The 17,719-nt window shown below is 49.0% G+C and overlaps 1 long non-coding RNA gene across 3 annotated transcripts in view; it reads right to left on the bottom strand.

The window, feature by feature from the left end:
- Positions 1 to 16,954, bottom strand: part of LOC146005564 (uncharacterized) — a 189,534-nt gene extending 172,580 nt beyond the window's left edge. The window contains exons 1-2 of one of the 3 annotated variants that reach the window (XR_014444025.1): positions 16,841 to 16,954; positions 1,689 to 1,817 (exon numbers count right to left, since the gene is read on the bottom strand). This is a non-coding gene — a long non-coding RNA (uncharacterized LOC146005564). Of the gene's footprint in view, positions 1 to 381; positions 842 to 1,688; positions 1,818 to 16,840 lie in introns of those variants that run through there. The other 2 variants (XR_014444026.1, XR_014444024.1) reach the window with 2 other exon arrangements.
- Between the last annotated feature and the right edge of the window lie 765 nt (positions 16,955 to 17,719).

Genomic DNA, 17,719 nt, shown 5'->3' with positions numbered 1-17,719 from the left:
GGCACACGAGGCAGGATGGATCATGGCTCTGACAGATAAAATGCGAATCATGTTCCGAGGTCTCGATACATTGAACCAGATAGGATCCTTTAAGGAAAACAATTAAAATGAATCGAAAAACACAACTAGGCCACAGCCGAGGGGTAGGGGGGGGGAGCCCGGGGCCTTGTCATTTTTGTCCAAGGCAATAATAAAGCTTGAAATATAAAGTTGAAAATGAGACGGATTTACCAAGTTTTCTAGAAAAAAAAACCTTTTGCTGGAGGGGAATTTGCAGCTGTGGATAATTCCTAGGTGTCTCTGCGGCACCCCTACCTGCGAAAATCAGCCATGGATGGAATTAGAGAAATGACCCCATAAAAAGAAATGTTCGATACTTACCCATCGGGGGGTGAGTGATCACGCCATCACGTAATTCCCTGGAAAATCAACTCGGGCATGCCGGAATGGTAAATCCCCAAAAAGGAGGTTTTCCGATCAGCTTCCATGTGCTCACAGCAGCACGCGCTCAGTTCAGATGAAGCATTCTGCTGTCGGACAGTCTTGACGTCACATGGACACAGACAGGCAAACACACACACACCCCCTGCTCGCAGTCCCACACTCACAGTGGCTGCAGGCTGTTGTGATGCTGCAAGCAGCAGAGGCACGGGAATCGCAGAGCCCCAGCCACGGCACACCGGGTGTAATCCCCTCCTCCCCTTAACTTTTAATCTGGCACCATGATGGCAGTGTTAAGCGGGGGGCCACGGTGTTGATGTAGAGCCCACGGTGTGCAGCAGGCAGCAGACTGATCCCTCTGAGCTTCTGATACAGAGGCTGGTGGGGGAGTGGAGAAGGGGTGTGGGGAAGTAGGAGAACCTTACAGCAGTGCTGTAGCTATGGCCTGAAAGAAGGGGGGGGGGGAGGTAAGACACATGAATTCCTGCCTGGCAAGGCTGCAGATCTGTGTTCCCCAAAGGCCAGGTTCTCCACCTGTGGTACCGTACGTGTACCTAAGGGATGCCGCAGAGAGAATAAAAACACTGTAAACAGCAGCAACACATATCAAAAATGATTATTTTTAAAACGTTTGAGGGACAGATTTGGAGCAGCAGGTAACGGTGATGATCAGGCACATTGCAGAGCGGAGTGTGAGACCATCCCTGAGAATACTGAGAGTGTATGCACAAATGCGCTGTTGCGACCGAGGACCGAATTTGTCCCTGTTCCGATGAAAGTGAAAGGTCACCTTTGCGAACGGCTTTGGTTGAAGTATCGGGGTAGCCCGGGGGCCCGGGGGCGGTCAGCAGCGGGGACTGGGGTCCGCATGAAAACTCTAGCCGTTCCCATGGGTACGCAGGCAGGCCAATGCCTGCAGGGGGGCGGGCAGCCGATATCACGGGTCAGTCGCCCGCCCCAACTTTATCCCCCAAATAAAGGTCAGTTTTCAGAGAAATCTTTCGCTGGTTGGCGACCATTGAAGCTTTCTCCTGCTTCGGTGACATGCGAGGGGTTGTGTTTGCGTTACACATCCCCTCCCATGTTAAAGAGGGATGGGCGGCGTCTCTGGTGCTTGGCGATCCTCGCAGTTTACCGCGCCAACCAGAACCACCCCACATTGCGGGTTACATGGTAATCACCGCCCTTTGCACAGGGAACTGGTTAAGAGAAAGAATAACGATCACACCGTAAAGGAGACAACTTACCCTTAGCGCACGTCGCGGCGGCTGTTGCAGGTTAGTGTCCAAGGTATTACACGCTTGTTGGGTCAGGTGCGGGAACGATGATAACACTGCGCTGCCCAAAACTGGGTATTCCAATAACTGGGCACAACTCTGTACAAAACATAAAACATATAGAATATTTATTACATGTATGCAGAGTCACACAGATGTGCTATTACACCTGACGATTAAATCGTTTCTTACACACACACATAGGACATGTTTGAAACAGAGATTTTTAGGTGTAATTACCATTTGGACGCAATGAAGCAATTATCAGCAGGCCGCGATTGCCATGAATTTACATGTGTTATTAATTGATTCAGTAGTGGTCATAGGAATCTGTGATTTACACATGTCTGGGGAAACGCGACCACAGTCTAAGTGCCGGCGCTGGAAGGCCTTTGGCGCGGCATTGGGAGAGCGCAGTCTGGACAATGGGGGAGTATCCGTACCGTTTGTGGGGCAGGATACGATCCAATTGCAAAAATTCAGGTTGGCTGGCTAGGCAGTGTACATTCGCTCCCTAGCGTGCCCATAAACGCCGCCTGTTCAAACACCCGCCTGACCACCCCCGCCACTGAATTCCTTCAGTACCATGTGACCATGTGACGTCATCCGCTAGCCCCCGGCAGGCATCACCACGCCGGCTTCTACAGGGGAACGCCCATAAAACACTGGGCATTTCCCTGCTACGGCCCCTGCACACCCTCCCAGCATAGAACAGCCCGGCGAGTGTGTCACTCACGGAAGCCGTTTGCTGATGGGGTTTACGCATGCGCATGCCCCAACCATCGGGGGCCGAATTCAGATTGCAAACAGCGGTCCTGATTTGGCTCCTTTGTCTAATGACTAAATACTTCTATAAATGTAGAATCTATATAGCTGAAATCGGGATGAAGTTTAAATCCCGGCGGTCGGGATCCTGGCGTTCAAAATCCCGACGCCGGAATCCCGAACGCCGAAATCCCGACACTTTCTCCCTCCGTGGGTGTCCACGACACCCTCGGAGGGAGAATAAATTAGTGTGCCGAGCGTAGCGAGGGACCGGGCCCGCTGCGTGGCGAGCACAGAGAGCCCGCAAAGGGGGGCGATCCACGTCCCCCCCTTGTCGGGATTTCGGCGTTCGGGATTCCGGCGTCGAGATTTTGAACGCCGGGATCCCGACCGCCCGGCTTTTCATGCCAAATCCCTGAAATCAAGCCAGAACCACATTACATGTGTGCTTACTTAGGAGTATTAATTAGTCACTGCCTACAGCAGACTGGTTGTACAACACAAAGGCATTGCCCTTTCTGAGCTTAATCCAGGGATTCCCCCTCCGGGAGAGGGCAGCCAGTTCAGTGAGGTGGTGGGGGGGGTGCGCTGATGGGGCAGTAAAGGGGAGGCCAGCGGGTCATCCAGAGTGGGGGGGCATGGTCAGCACGATCGTGTCCTCATGGCCACAGCCCTGCAATGCAGGTATTTCAGTACTGCACGGCGGGGGCAGGGCTACAAAGAGACGTAATTTGCTACCACTGACCCCCACGCAGCGGGGGGGGGGGGGGGGGCGTGGGAGACTGGTCACATTCTGGGAGGCTTGCCCCTTTTCCGGGGGACCAGGAGGCAACCCAATTTCCGGGACCCTCACGGCCATTCCGGGAGGGTTCCAGGTGAACGTGTGAGGCAGAACATCTGGGCCACAAAACCTTACCACAAATTCCTGGACCTTCGCTGATACAGATATACAGTACCGTTATAATTACACCACAGCAAACCTAATGCCCAGAGAACAAGATAACAAACACAGTAGCGCTGCTAATGTCACTGAACGATATCATTTAAAATATCGTTTGTGACGTCACCCAGCCCCCCCACTGAACATTTACTATTTATTAGCAGTTATTTAGATAGCGCACACATATTCTGCAGCGCTGTACAGAGAATATTTGAACATTCACATCAGTCCCTGTATATTCCCTACCACATGTACATGCACACACAGTCATTCTAGGGTTAATTTGTTGGGAGCCAATTAGCCTACCAATATATATTCAGAATGTGGGAGGAAACCGGAATACCCCTGGGAAACCCACTTAAGCACTGGGAGAATATACAAACTCCACAGTTAGAGCCATGGTAGGAATGGAACCCATGACCTCCGCACTGTGAGGCAGTAATGCTAACCATCACACTGTCCGTGTTGCCCATGCATTCATTGACAATATAACTAGATTTATCTTCATGTTCAGATGACAGGGGCGATAACAGTCGGAATCCCGACTGCGGGGACTCAGACAGTGGGGGGAAGCGCAACGAAGCACCTCTATGGGGGTCGTGGAAAAGAGCCGCTGGCCGTCTGTCAGGCTTTTAGCAGTCGGCATTCCGACATCGGTGTAATCTGGCACCTGCGATAATGACCCACAGGAGCGCACATTGTTTACAATATAGTGCATACACACTAAACAATATGCACGACAATATTGTTAGGATACTGTTATCAAGCATATCATTTACAAATATCACATTGTTTGTACCCAGCTTAAGAGCCCTGAGGGGCGGGATGTACTAAACCTTGAAAAGTGATAAAATGGAGAGTGACAAACCACCAGCCAATCAGCTCTTGCATTTTTCAAACACAGCCTGTGACATGGATGGTAAGAGCTGATTGGCTGGTGATTTATCACTCTCTATTCTATCACTTTTCAAGCTTAGTGCATCTGGCCCAATTATAGTGTGATCCAGCCCCTCAGCCAGGCTTGCCTACCCTCCCGGAATTGCCGGGAGGCTCACGAAAATCGGATCACCCTCGGGATCGGATTGCCGACCGGGAAGGTCGGCAATCATCCTGCAATTGCCAGGCAGCTCCCGCAACCCCCTTCCGTGCTGCACTAATTAACAGGGTTTCGCGGGTCCTTCATTTTAGCCGCACCCCCTACTCGTGGACCCGGGCTTTCAGTCATCAGACCCGTCCCTGCACTCCGACCTGGAGATCCGACTGTCCTCTCCGGGTTTCTCTCAAAGAGGCTATTTGAAAAGTCGGCAAGTATGCCCTCAGCAGATGACCACACACGGGGAGATAGCCATCAGCCAGGCCTGAAAAGTTCCTTTATTGCTAAACAATGAGACACGCTAATTGTTTTGAGGACACATTATCCATGTCAGTAAGTTTGCTGTTGCTTAAATTGCTCAGATCATGATAGTGACACTTGGGGAGAGATTTATCAAACCTTCCAGAGAGATGGCTCATAGTAACCAATCAGATTTTATCGTTTAATAGACTCATATTAGTTGCTATGGGAAACTTTAACTTTATATTTCTCAAAAGGTTAAATACATCTATCTTCCCTTCAGGCATGTCCAAACTGTGGCCCTCCAGCTGATGTGAAACCACACATCCCAGCATGCCTTGCCATAGTGTTAGCATTCTCTAATAGCAAAACTGTAGCAAGGCATGATGGGACCATAGTTTGGCATACCCTCCAACATGACCCATTCCATTAGGTACAAAATGCTTTGTTCCTGGACTTCCCTGCCAGTGGCAGTTACAGTGGTTGGACTCCAGCACAGACCAAAATTCAAAGAGGGAGGGTCACATCAACTGCCAGTGAGGTCAGGACAGTGATGTTTGGGGTGGCATTAGGTGTGGCCAGGGCAGCCGAGAGGAATGCCAGGCCCCGGTTAACTTTTGGGGGTGTGGCCTAAGTGTGGGAGGTGTGCCCTTTTGGCTAAGATCAAGTGTAGTATCTGTTCTTATCAGTGGGTATGGACTGGCCTCTGGCAGAGAATAGAGAAAGGTTGGACTGAGTAGCTGCTCTGATGGGCGGAGGGTGTGGGACCCCTCTGTTTTTTCCCGGGAGCAGTGAAAAGTCTCACTGAGTATCTTCACCTCTGCCTTTGGTAGGAGGTGTTGTTTCCGTAAATCCACTGGTAAGAGGGGGGGAGAAACACTGGGCCTAGTAGTTTGACTCTCCTGACGGGGTTTGTAGCCCCCGAAGGATGAGCAGCGAAAGGCTCAGTCTAGTATCCATTCCCAGGGAGCGGAGAAAAGCTGAGACCGAGTAGATTGGTCCAGGTTGGGGCTGGCCCCCATCCTGGGCACAGCGAAAAGCTCAGCCTAGTATCTTAACCCTGGGAGCGGAGAAACACTGGGACTGAGTAGATTGCTCTTCCGAGGGGGGTGCAGCCCCTAAGGGAGTCTTTCGAAAAGCCCAGTGGAGTACCCATTACCATGCCAGGGGCTGGAAAGTACCTGCTGGTGAGACGGAGAAACACTTGGTAGGACGCTGACTGGTCGGCTGCCTGGAGCCCGAGGCTGCACTGTGCCCCCGGGGTAACTCGGGGGTGCCTGATTTGCACTGGTGATGTCCAGCACCATGCACTGAATGGCACTTGCACCGCGCACTTCCCTCTAGGTTAGGCTACACGTCCTTACCTCGTCCTTTTGGATGGGGTAGGACAATTTTTTACACCCCCACCCCGGCCTTCTGGCTAGGGCCTCTTTTTATTTCTTTCTTTGATTTGCACTTTTGAGCACTTCACGTTTTTCGTTAGTTTGTCACGTTTTTTTGATTTGGGTAGTGCGGCTGTCCCTAACGGGCCTTCCGTTCCCCAAACGTGGCTGGGACTCTTCACCTTTTGGGGAGAGTCCCGGTCCCCTCGAGGGCAACCCCGAGCCGCAAGGCGGAGGGAAGCCTAAGCGGGTTTCTCCAAACCTTCGGGTGCGGAGGACCCACCGTCCAAAACCCTTCCGGTGGTGGAGGAAACGCGGGTCTCTCTGAGCTTCGGCGAAGAGGACCCACCGATCCCTTTTTTCCCTTCCTCGGCCTTATGGTTGAGGGGGGTTAGGGGAACCATGGGGCCTTTCTCCTTTGGGAGAGGGTCCAAACGTTTGTACGGCTGCCCCCTTTGCACGTGTTTAGGCACAGCACTGGTGGTGGTGGGAGCACACCTCGGGCTCCCTGAGTTTCTTCAAACTCAAACTCAAACTTAGGCCACGCCCCCAAATATTTAGAGAAGGGTGAAAGAAAACTCTAAAAACTGTAATCTCAGCAGCAGCACACACCTACAGCATGTGCTGTGCTGACAGCAGGCTCAGCATGACCTCTCACGCTGTCAGTGAGACACTCATGCTGAGCCGTCAGCCGTCAGCACAGCACATGCTGTAGAAGTGTGTGCTGCTGTTGCTACCTGCGAGGGACGGAGGGGGAATGGAGGGGTCGGACCAGGGCCCCTCCAGCAAGCCGAATTAATACCCCCCCCCCCCCCTCTCGGCTGCCCTGGGTGTGGCTCCCCCTTTTGACCTACAAATCGCGTTATTCCTGCAAAGCCACGCCCCCATCTTTGCCTCAGTGGGTGCATGGCTAGCTGATCTGTAAGCTGCTGACCAGCCCCCAGCCTCTCTGGTGCAGGAATAAACATTGTGCGCATGCCCCCCCAAAAAACTGTACGTTCCCGCTGAAAGCGGGACAGTTGGGAGGTATGCAGCCATAGTGTATCCGAAACCCCTATGGATCCGGCACATGCAAAACATACCACTTGCGACCAAAGCGCCGCTTGCACTGGGACTCAATGTTCACATGTGAATGTGACTTGTGCAGGTTCTATACAGGACCGGAAGGTAATTTTTACAGTTCTCCGACCCAAAGCTAGACCCACTGAGAGGTGGAGAGGTTGTGTCGGAGCGTGATCCCCACCATTTCTAAGAAGACATATACAGGGCCTGACTCAGTCCGTGGTGATTCACTACGGCTCGGACTGGGCCAAATTCAGCCCTGTACCGATGGTGGGGGGTGGGCTGTGCATGCGCAGACCCCAGGAGCGAACGGTGAGTTCCACACTCGCCTAGCCATTATCTCCAGAGGGGGCCAGGGGCAGACATCGGTCAGAGCAGGGGAACACTCAGAACCATGAACACGCTGGGCATTTCCCTGGGAACGCAGGTGGGCCAATGACTGCTGGGGGCAGACGGGCCAATGTCACATGACTTCAACTTCTGCCCCTTCTTCGGTGGACAGTGTAGACTGACTTATTTCGGAAGGGGAGAGAAATCATTTGATGGTCGGCTAAGTAGCGGCCCTGAATCACCCCCAATGTACACGTATCCCGCAGATATCAGCATATTCACATGTAGCAAAGAATCTGCACATTCTACACGCGCACAAACAGATCCGATAAAAAAAAAGCTGTGGGCTTCATGCAAACGCAGCCAGTATTTACCCTGCACAGAAAAACAATATAACAATATATGATTAACAATATAATTAATCAAAATAAAAATTAACTATACCAGGATGTTATCAGTCACAATGCACCCCCCCCCCCCCCTTCCCCAATATTGGACACGCTGCCAGGAAAATCCAGGTCACTCCTCCCCCCCACCCCATTGTACGTCACCCAACCTTTCATCTAGATTTATTTATAATTTATATACGTAACGATTACCTTGAGGTTTCGGCAAACCCTTTATTTTCCATATTTAGACAACCTTGGCTGTTGCGCACACACTGAGGATACCTAGATAAGGGCCTCAGCTGTAAATGTTCCACTATGCTTTGTACAGATGTGTCCTAAGTCACCTAGCATTTACGTGGGGCAAGAAACGCATGGCGAGACTCAGACGCTGCGCCACAGATAGATAGTTCCGGACATTGGTCCTTTCACATCCCGGCTACTTACAAACAGGACAGGAGAGCCCTGGTGGAATTACAATTCAATACTTTGAGTATGCGCAAGACCTGTTCTGCTCATGCGCGTTCTGTGACACAGGATACGATACCGCATCAGATTGTCACAGATTAACAGATGTTTAGGGGGAGGGGCCAGGATCTCTGTAATTGGATGAAGATTTCCCCGCCTCTTACGAGAATTTGAGGCAGCTTGCGTTGCCCCAGGGATGCGGCAAGCAACCTGATTATGTCATGGCGTTCAAGGACGCAACTCGAACCCCTACATACTGTATTCCTAACCTTAGCATCTGCGTCTATCCATTCATCTTACAACATGAACTTTTATAATGTCAGGCGAGGCTGACTCATTAGCCAACAATGGCATTCCGACAATGTTCAATTCCGAAGTCCAGTGTGTATTCAAATGTACTGTAATCATTAATGGCAGGCGGTGGAATCCGAGCAGCGCGGAGGCACTGTAAGGGTTTATTTTATGTGTGTGCATGGGTACAGATCAGTCGTGTGTAACGCAATCTGTGTGGCGCTTCAGCAACCCTTTCGCTGCTGACTGTACTTTGCCACATTCCGCAATCCAACATCAATATCAGTAACTATATATATATATAGAGAGAGAGAGAGAAAGAGAGAGAGTGGAGAGCGCTAAAGGTTTTACAACCACCTTGAAATGTATATAGTGCAAAAACACAGAATACAATTAAAAATGACTTTTTATAAAAAATTCGATGATCACATCAGGATTTCATCTTTAGCATTCAGTTTCAATAACCCAACGCGTTTCGTCTTAAAAAAGACTTCATCAGGGTTTTTTTACATGCACAAAGGATTGAGAATCAACAGGATTGATAATCAACATTAATGCTGAAAACACCTGTCCTTTAGAACGGATGGCGGTTTCCAAACGGTGATAGTCTTAACTGTGGTATGGTGGTATAATGAGACTCATTATCAGGATACTGGCGTTCACTCCTCAACAGATATTCTACCCCATTGAGCTAAACTATCTGTTGATTATTGGATCACGAACTTCTTAAACATCTGAGGTGGACCATTGATTGTCAGGGCACCCTGTCTGTTGACATACAGACGCATTCCTCATCACCATCTGGTATTTAATCCTCATACCCACCGCTTTGGACATAAGGGTGGTTTAATACTCCCACTGAGTTCTATCCTCATCCCTTAAATCGCCTTCATATAAAGGCCGTGACACCATACCACAGTTAAGACTATCACCGTTTGGAAACCGCCATCCGTTCTAAAGGACAGGTGTTTTCAGCATTAATGTTGATTATCAATCCTGTTGATTCTCAATCCTTTGTGCATGTAAAAAAAACCCTGATGAAGTCTTTTTTAAGACGAAACGCGTTGGGTTATTGAAACTGAATGCTAAAGATGAAATCCTGATGTGATCATCGAATTTTTAATAAAAAGTCATTTTTAATTGTATTCTGTGTTTTTGCACTATATACATTTCAAGGTGGTTGTAAAACCTTTAGCGCTCTCCACTCTCTCTCTTTGTTGCACTTTATCTCCCACTAACAGGGGGGATTTGTGGAGTAGCTGCCATACTTTATCGGGCGCATTTTTTGGTCACTCTCTGCCTATATATATATATATATATATATATATATATATATATATATATATATATATATATATACACGCCCAAATAATACTTAAATAAAAAATGATTGATGCTAAGGATTCTCATATCACAATGAGGGGACTTTCCGCTTTCAAACCCCTGAGTCTGAGGACGTCACAATGGTGAAAACAGAGTACACGTTTTCTTGCATCTAAAGGCCCCCATCGATTTGGTTTGTTTTTGTCAGATTTAGATGGATCCATCTGACCAAAAAAAAAACCTTTTTGCTGCACCAAAGATCCATCTGATCTGAAGCGGTCAGGGGTTTAACATAGAACTGATCAGATCTATCTGAAGTGAATAGAGTGAAAAATTAGCCCAGGGACAGATCAGATATCTAGGAGCGTTCAAGGGAAATCGGAGATTTGTAGCGTCACATATGTCTGGGTAGTGGACTTTACACTTCTGCGGTGTATTGGCTGGCGGTCCCGGTCCCCGGCACAATAAAGTAATAAGCCCCAACCCTCACAAATCCCTGAGACCTAGGGGGGTATTCAATGTGAGGGTCACGGCAGTCGAGCTTGCTCGACCGCCGTGACCCAGTCCCGTTCTCGGTCAGCTCGACCGAGAACATGCTGGCAGGATTCAATGTCCCGCCTGCCGGGGAGCGAGAAGGGGGCGCGGCTGCGAGTTGCGGCCGGGAAGAGGCGAGCTGCAGCCGGCAGCTTGTCACTTCCCGGCTGTTCTTGGCAGAACGAGCCCGACAGCTAGTGCTGTCGGGCTCGTTCTGCCGAGATACCCTGCTCAATGCTGTCCGGGAAGACAGCATTGAATAGGGCCCGGCGGGCATCTCCCAGACTGGAGGTGCTCGCCGGAGATTGAATATCCCCCATAGACTGTGGAGGTTTGAACCCCTGCAGGACATAGGACGAGCGCTGCTCATCCTTAGCAGTGAAGGTAGGAGAACAAGGGCTCATGCGGAGATGGGTGCAGATGGAGCAGACAAGACTTTTTCCATGCCAAGTTCTGCTGTGCTCCGTATATAGACTCAGTCGCACACACAGTATACGCGGGTCGCATATCCTGTGAGAATATATCATGAATATTGGAACAAGGATCAATGTGAAATCTGAGCATCTCTATTTTCCTCAATTCTCCTCTAAGTACATCTCTATTTCCTCCCCTCGCTGGGACCTCGTCCAACTCTCCGCAGTCTGTCATGTCAGTGTCCTTCTCTCTTCATATTGAGATTCCCCAGCATTATTCTGTGAACAGGAGCTGACCACCTCACAGAATGCCACTGTATCGACACCAGTAACCAGTCTGGGACTATCCTGCAGGGCTTAGGGCCCAATTCAGGCCTGATCGCTAGGTGGCGTATATTCCCTGCTCTTACGCATGCGGCCACAATGAGGAACAATCATTCAATGGTCGCTCATCCTTAAATGATTTCTCCTCTCTTGGCAGATAAAAGTAAAGCCAGGACTTACTGTTATCCTGAAGGACATACCATGAGCATCCACCGGCTGGGTTACTGCAGCCATAAGAGGGCCCTGATCCTCTGATTACACCAGCTGCTATCTACCACATACGTATTAAACAGGTCATTCTTGTCCCTTCTATACTGAAGTAGAGTAAACCGGCAAATTCAAAGATTCATTGCACGGCAGAGGTTCCCTGCTCCAGTCAATAGGTCTATCCTAAAGGTTAACATGCAACCGGCCAACAGGGTCAGAAGGTCGGTGGGGTCAAAAGAGCAACATGAAAAGGTCACCATGCAATAAGACAAGGTCAAAATGTCATCAGTGTCAAAAGGTCGACATGAAAAAAGGTGGACACATGACAAGGTCGACATGAGGTTTTTTTTTAAACCCGTTTGTGCTTACTTCAATATCTATGTTGGCAAATAGAGGGATAATATAATAGTGTGCCGAGTGTATTGAGGCACGGAGCCTGGCGCAGAATGGCATGAGAAGCGAGACATGCGAGGGGACCCGTTACACTAATCGTGGTCTCAAGTTGCAGATGTCAACATTGAAAAATGTGTCATTTTCTTGTCATCATTTTGACCGCGTCGGCTTTGCCCATGTCGACCTGTTGACCCTGTCAAATTATTGCATGTTGACCTTATACATACACACTCCACCCTACACCTCAGCCCAGGCACATACACACTCCACCCTACACCTCAGCCCAGGGACATACACACCGCACCCTACACCTCAGCCCAGGGCCATACACACTCCACCCTACACCTCAGCCCAGGCACATACACACTCCACCCTACACCTCAGCCCAGGGACATACACACTGCACCCTACACCTCAGCTCAGGGACATACACACTGCACCCTACACCTCAGCCCAGGGACATACACACTGCACCCTACACCTCAGCCCAGGGACATACACACTGCACCCCACACCTCAGCCCAGGGACATACACACTGCACCCCACACCTCAGCCCATGGACATACACACTGCACCCTACACCTCAGCCCAGGGACATACACACTGCACCCCACACCTCAGCCCATGGACATACACACTCCACCCTACACCTCAGCCCAGGCACATACACAGTCCACCCTACACCTCAGCCCAGGCACATACACACTCCACCCTACACCTCAGCCCAGGCATATACACAGTCCACCCTACACCTCAGCCCAGGGCCATACACACTTAACCCTACACCTCAGCCCAGGGACATACACACTGTACCCTACACCTCAGCCAAGGGACATACACACTCCAGCCTACACCTCAGCCCAGGGACATACACACTCCACCCTACACCTCAGCCCATGGACATACACACTCCACCCTACACCTCAGCCCAGGGACATACACACTACACTAAACCCTTTGGCACCAGGGACATAAACTCCCCACCTTTCCCCACCTGCTTGATACACACAACCCCGACTCCCGGCCCTCTTCTCCCTAGAAGAAGGCAAGATAGCCGAAACGCGTTGGAGGGTCCATAAACAGAACCAATACAGATCCCTTTAACAAAGATCCATACCCGAGAACCGACATCCGTGACCATCACACCATCCAGCGGTCGGCGGGTGCACACGCCGCCACGCAAGCAGAAGCCGGGACGAGACGGACACAGATTTGGGTGTAACGGCAGCGGTGAGTATCTGCAAAAGGGAGAGCGGGTTGAAGCAGCGAGGTCCTGTCTGGGAGGATAACGGTCACCGCAAAGGATACGCTTAGCGTCCTGAAACGGTGAGCCGTGACAACTCCCCGAGACTGGCAGCAGCATCTGTGTATCTTGTGGCTGGGTCAGCCGTGCACCGCACGCAGCTGCCGGTGCCGAACAGGACACAGACGTAGCTTCACCTGTCCGGGACCCGGGGCTCCCCAGCCACCTCCAGAAGACCACACCGCTCCCGAACACGAATACGCACAGGTACCTTTAACACTGTACAGAACTATTATCACAAAGGATTACAAATAGCGGGACGCCGCTGAACTAATTCACTATACCACCACTCAGGATTTCTTTTTTGAAACTGAGACAATTATTGTGCACCCATTACCTTGGCGTGTACACACCACGCAATCTATTGGACATACAATCCCAGCCCCATTTTACTTGCGACTTTCATTCCCATTTTCATTGTGTTGTCGGTTCTAGAACACATCAATTATGAGCTAATGGTATTTTGTCCAATTATCCAAGATAAATTGTTGTTAATTCTGACATTTTTTCTTGATATATATGTATATACATTTTTTTTCCTTTTCTTTTTCATTTTTTTGTTAAGTATCGTTGCCCTTGAAGCAAGTGTTCTGTTGCACAGATACTGTTCATAAAAAAATAAAATCACTCATTTATTTTACCCAACCATTGTTAGAATCTTAGTGACAGAGCGCGGCACCAAACCATTCTCTTTTTACTGTAAACCACGAACGGACTCAGTCATCCGTTATAAGTGCAGCTGCTAGTCCTAGGTACACACTTAAATAGATTCCGTGCGCAGGTATTCCCGGAACCCCCCCCCCCCCCTTTTTTCCATTACTCTGGAACATACACTACCCCCCACCCCTTCCCAGAGATATACTCTGTCCACCCTACTAGACCCCCATTGGTCCCCAGAACCTAAAGTAAATTAACCACAAGGCACAAAGTGTGGGGAGTTTGTATGTGCTTTCCATGTTTACATGGTTTCAGTGCTCCTGTTTCTTCCACACTCGAGCAAAGGGAGCGATGCAAGGGGCTGTGGTTGACTTCGAACTGTGTCTATGTTGACTGTGTCGACATTCGGGTAAAAAAACAGTAAAGAAAATCATGTTGACCTTCCGACCTAACGCTATGTCGACCTAAACCCATGTAGACGTTGCCCCATGTCGACATTCCCACCTGTCGACCCAACGGTGTCGACCTAATGACTTTCGACCCAAGTGTGGTCTATAAAACAATCCACACCCGCTGCACTGCAGGTGGCACAGACGCAGAGAGATTTAGATTTGAATCTCTGCACACATTACGTCAGCCCCACCTGCAGTGCAGCACGGTTTTGCCCAGTTGTGTCCTTTTTTTTTTTGCTTTGCAAACAAAGCTAAGAACCGTAAAGCGATAACAGCCAACATCGGGAGAAACTGTATTATCGAAGCAGAAGATGGGCACGGTGCCACCAATGCAAGACAGCAGGATGTCCATAGCGGGCACATCCCATTACGATAAAGCTGTAAGGAGTAGGATGTGAGCAACATGTGCTCTCTTCTGCTCATCTTAAATCTATGTCTGAGGTTCTGGGAAATGCTGGGAAGTGATTAATGAACAAGCCCAGGTGCAGATTACATTGTGTCTTGTGGACTCCTTCCTGCAGAACCCAACAGATATTTTTATTTGGCCGCACACCCTTGGGTACAAGACATAAATATTATTAAAATTCAAGATAAAGACTTAGGAAAGATAAACGGTAATTTTGTGTCGACTAAGGACTGTGCATCGGGAACATCTCGTTCTCCTAAATAATATAAAAAACGTACGTAGTCTGTGAATTAATAAGAAGTAAATGAAAACTGTGCCAGGAAGGTGGTGTTGAGAAATACATCAGTTAGGATAAGGAACTTCCAGCTTTTGCATCATGTAAACATAGGGCATGTGCTGTGTTCCAGCAGTCCGGTACTTGTGTAAGGAAACCGGGTGTTTCCTGGCCGCCGTCTCCTGCTAAACTGTGCAAAAGTGTGTCACAATACCAAACCACAGCCTGAGAGTGTGTCAGCCTCTCCCTGGCATCCTCCTGGTAGCTTAAACCACAGGGTCCGGAGTGCAGGAACCCCGGAGGTCCGGATTTTCTCATCCATAAGTCGATATGGTCAATAGGTTGACATGAAAATGGCAGACCATCAGTTGTTTTTTGGGGGTTTTTTTCACAAATTTTTTTCTCCATTTTTGGAACTTTTAATGTTCACTGATACCCAAAAATCTAAAAAAAAAAACTTACGTGGACATTTTTCTGTGTCAACCATTTTCATATAAACCTACTGCTTGGGTCAACCTTTTTACCATATCGACCTAGTGTTTTGGGACTGACCTACTGTCGACCCTATGAACAGGCACTGCTTGGAAAATTACATTTAGGAGCTGGTTGGCTGGTACTTTATCTTTCTAAATTTTATCACTCTCCAAGGCATCCCCAAAGAGTGAAAAGTAAGGAGAGGTCTTAAGTTATCCCTTTACCTGTGGAGTCCAAAACTTTTTTTAGGATAATGAATAGGCCCTTCTGAATGAATACAGCAAGCTGTGAAGTGTAAGGAGAACACCGATTGGCCTGTTCACTCCCATTGTTTCAATAAAGGTCACTAATACCCCTTTCACACCAGCCTAAATTCCCGGGCTGGACTAGCGCTGGTGTGTAAGGTTCCCGGGCAAAAATCCAGGGAAAATTTCACGGGATTTCAACTCTGCTATGGAGGAGGGTTGTTCCCGAGTTCAACCCGGGGTCCTGGCCAGTGTGAAAGGGGTATGGGTACTCTCCTGGGTTGCTGTTACGGGTGCGTGCTGTCAGGCTGGGGATCCACACAGTCGGTGGGCGCAGATGACAGGACAGGCGGCGGATGAAGATGACGCAGCTCTCTGGCACCCTCATTGCAGCCGGTGAGCTGCGTCATCTACGCCCGCCGTCTGACCAGTCATCCACGCCCGCTACCTGTGTGGATCCCCGGCCTGCACCAAGGACCGGCAACCCGGGGTGAGCACTCTCCGCCGCAAACCCACCTCAGGGCGCTGCGGCGGGGCTCCCTGATTGGTGGAAATGGGTCCCTGGGTCGGATGACCTGGTTTACCCATTTACACGGCCCCCGACTCAGGGGAAGCCCCGTGTCCAACCCTGAACATTTGCCGGGTCGGACACCGGGTAACATGACCAGGGTGATTTTTTTAGCCCTTTTACACCAAGCCCCGGCCCAGACTGGAGCAGCAATAAACCGGGCCACGTCTCTGATGTAAAAGGGGTATTAGGAGCTGGTTGGCTGGTACGTTACCGCTCTCCACCACTTTGATAACTCACCCCGTGTCTGATGAATGCTACTTCTAAACAGGCGTAGTCTAGAGCTCGAGCTCCTGGCTAGGAGGGCACTGCTATTTGTAGTACCACAGGATCATAGTTTTTATAGAAGGCCGACACAATTATACATTATCATATAGAAATAAATTAATACTTAGACAGTTCCTAGACTGTCATTCCTAAATCATGCCACAAAAAAATGGACTTGTTAATGGGAACATACTTTACAATCCATGTAACACTGTAGTACTATAGTAAATATATACATACAGTAAAAAAAAAAAAAATAATGTCTTGAAAGTCTGCATATTAGTACCCAGACTCCTGTTCAGGATATATAATACCATACTGTACCTAATCCTAGAAGCAGCAAGATTCCCAAGACATCCCATTACAGCAGGGACGAGAATGAAAACGGCTGCCAGGATCCTGCATCTCCATAATGACGTTTACTATGGGCTACAACAAAATGGCTGCCGGCCAGACAGATTCATGTAGTGTGCAGTGAATTTAGGGTGTTTCCGCTCTGGCATCTTCTACTACGACATTATTTACTGGGAAAACGTTTTTTTCTGAAGACTATGATGAATTATTTACAGAGTAAAGGTATAGTAATGATTTGTATACGAGGATAGTAAATAACTGCTATATTCCTGGTTATATTGCAGTGTAATAATGACTATATTCCTGGTTATATTGGAGTGTAATAATGACTATATTCCTGGTTATATTGCAGTATAATAAATGTCATATTCCTGCATCACCATCTCCAGGAGGGACACAATGTTATTCCTGGACTTTCCTCTGATTGCAATAACCTGTGTTGAAAGTCTGAAACGCCTTTCTTATCAATGAACTTGTTAAATCAGGTGATGGCAACAATCATACATTAGGGAAGTCCAGGAATAGAGCAATGTGTCCCTTCTGGAGAGGGTCATGTTGGGAGGTATGTTTCTGGTTACATTGCAGTGTCTGGTTATATCGCAGTGCAAGAACTGTCATATTTCTGGTTAGGCTGTGGGGTTACTTTATAGATGATAGACAATGCCACTAATGGTTGACAGTGACTAGGTAGACACCAAAAAAGGGGTCAACACAAGCTTATGGTTGACATAGGCAAGGTCAAAAGGTAGACATGAGTTTTTCGTGATTTTTTTTTTTGCTGTCTATGTAAATGTACATCAACATGGGCACCGTATAAATGTACTGCGTCCCCTCGCATGACTCGCTTTG

This window comes from Crinia signifera, chromosome 5, assembly GCF_055691185.1.
Source record: "Crinia signifera chromosome 5, ASM5569118v1, whole genome shotgun sequence".
Classification (NCBI taxonomy): domain Eukaryota; kingdom Metazoa; phylum Chordata; class Amphibia; order Anura; family Myobatrachidae; genus Crinia; species Crinia signifera.
Note: the sequence above shows the minus strand (reverse complement) of the source record. Positions and strands in the feature narration are given on the sequence as shown.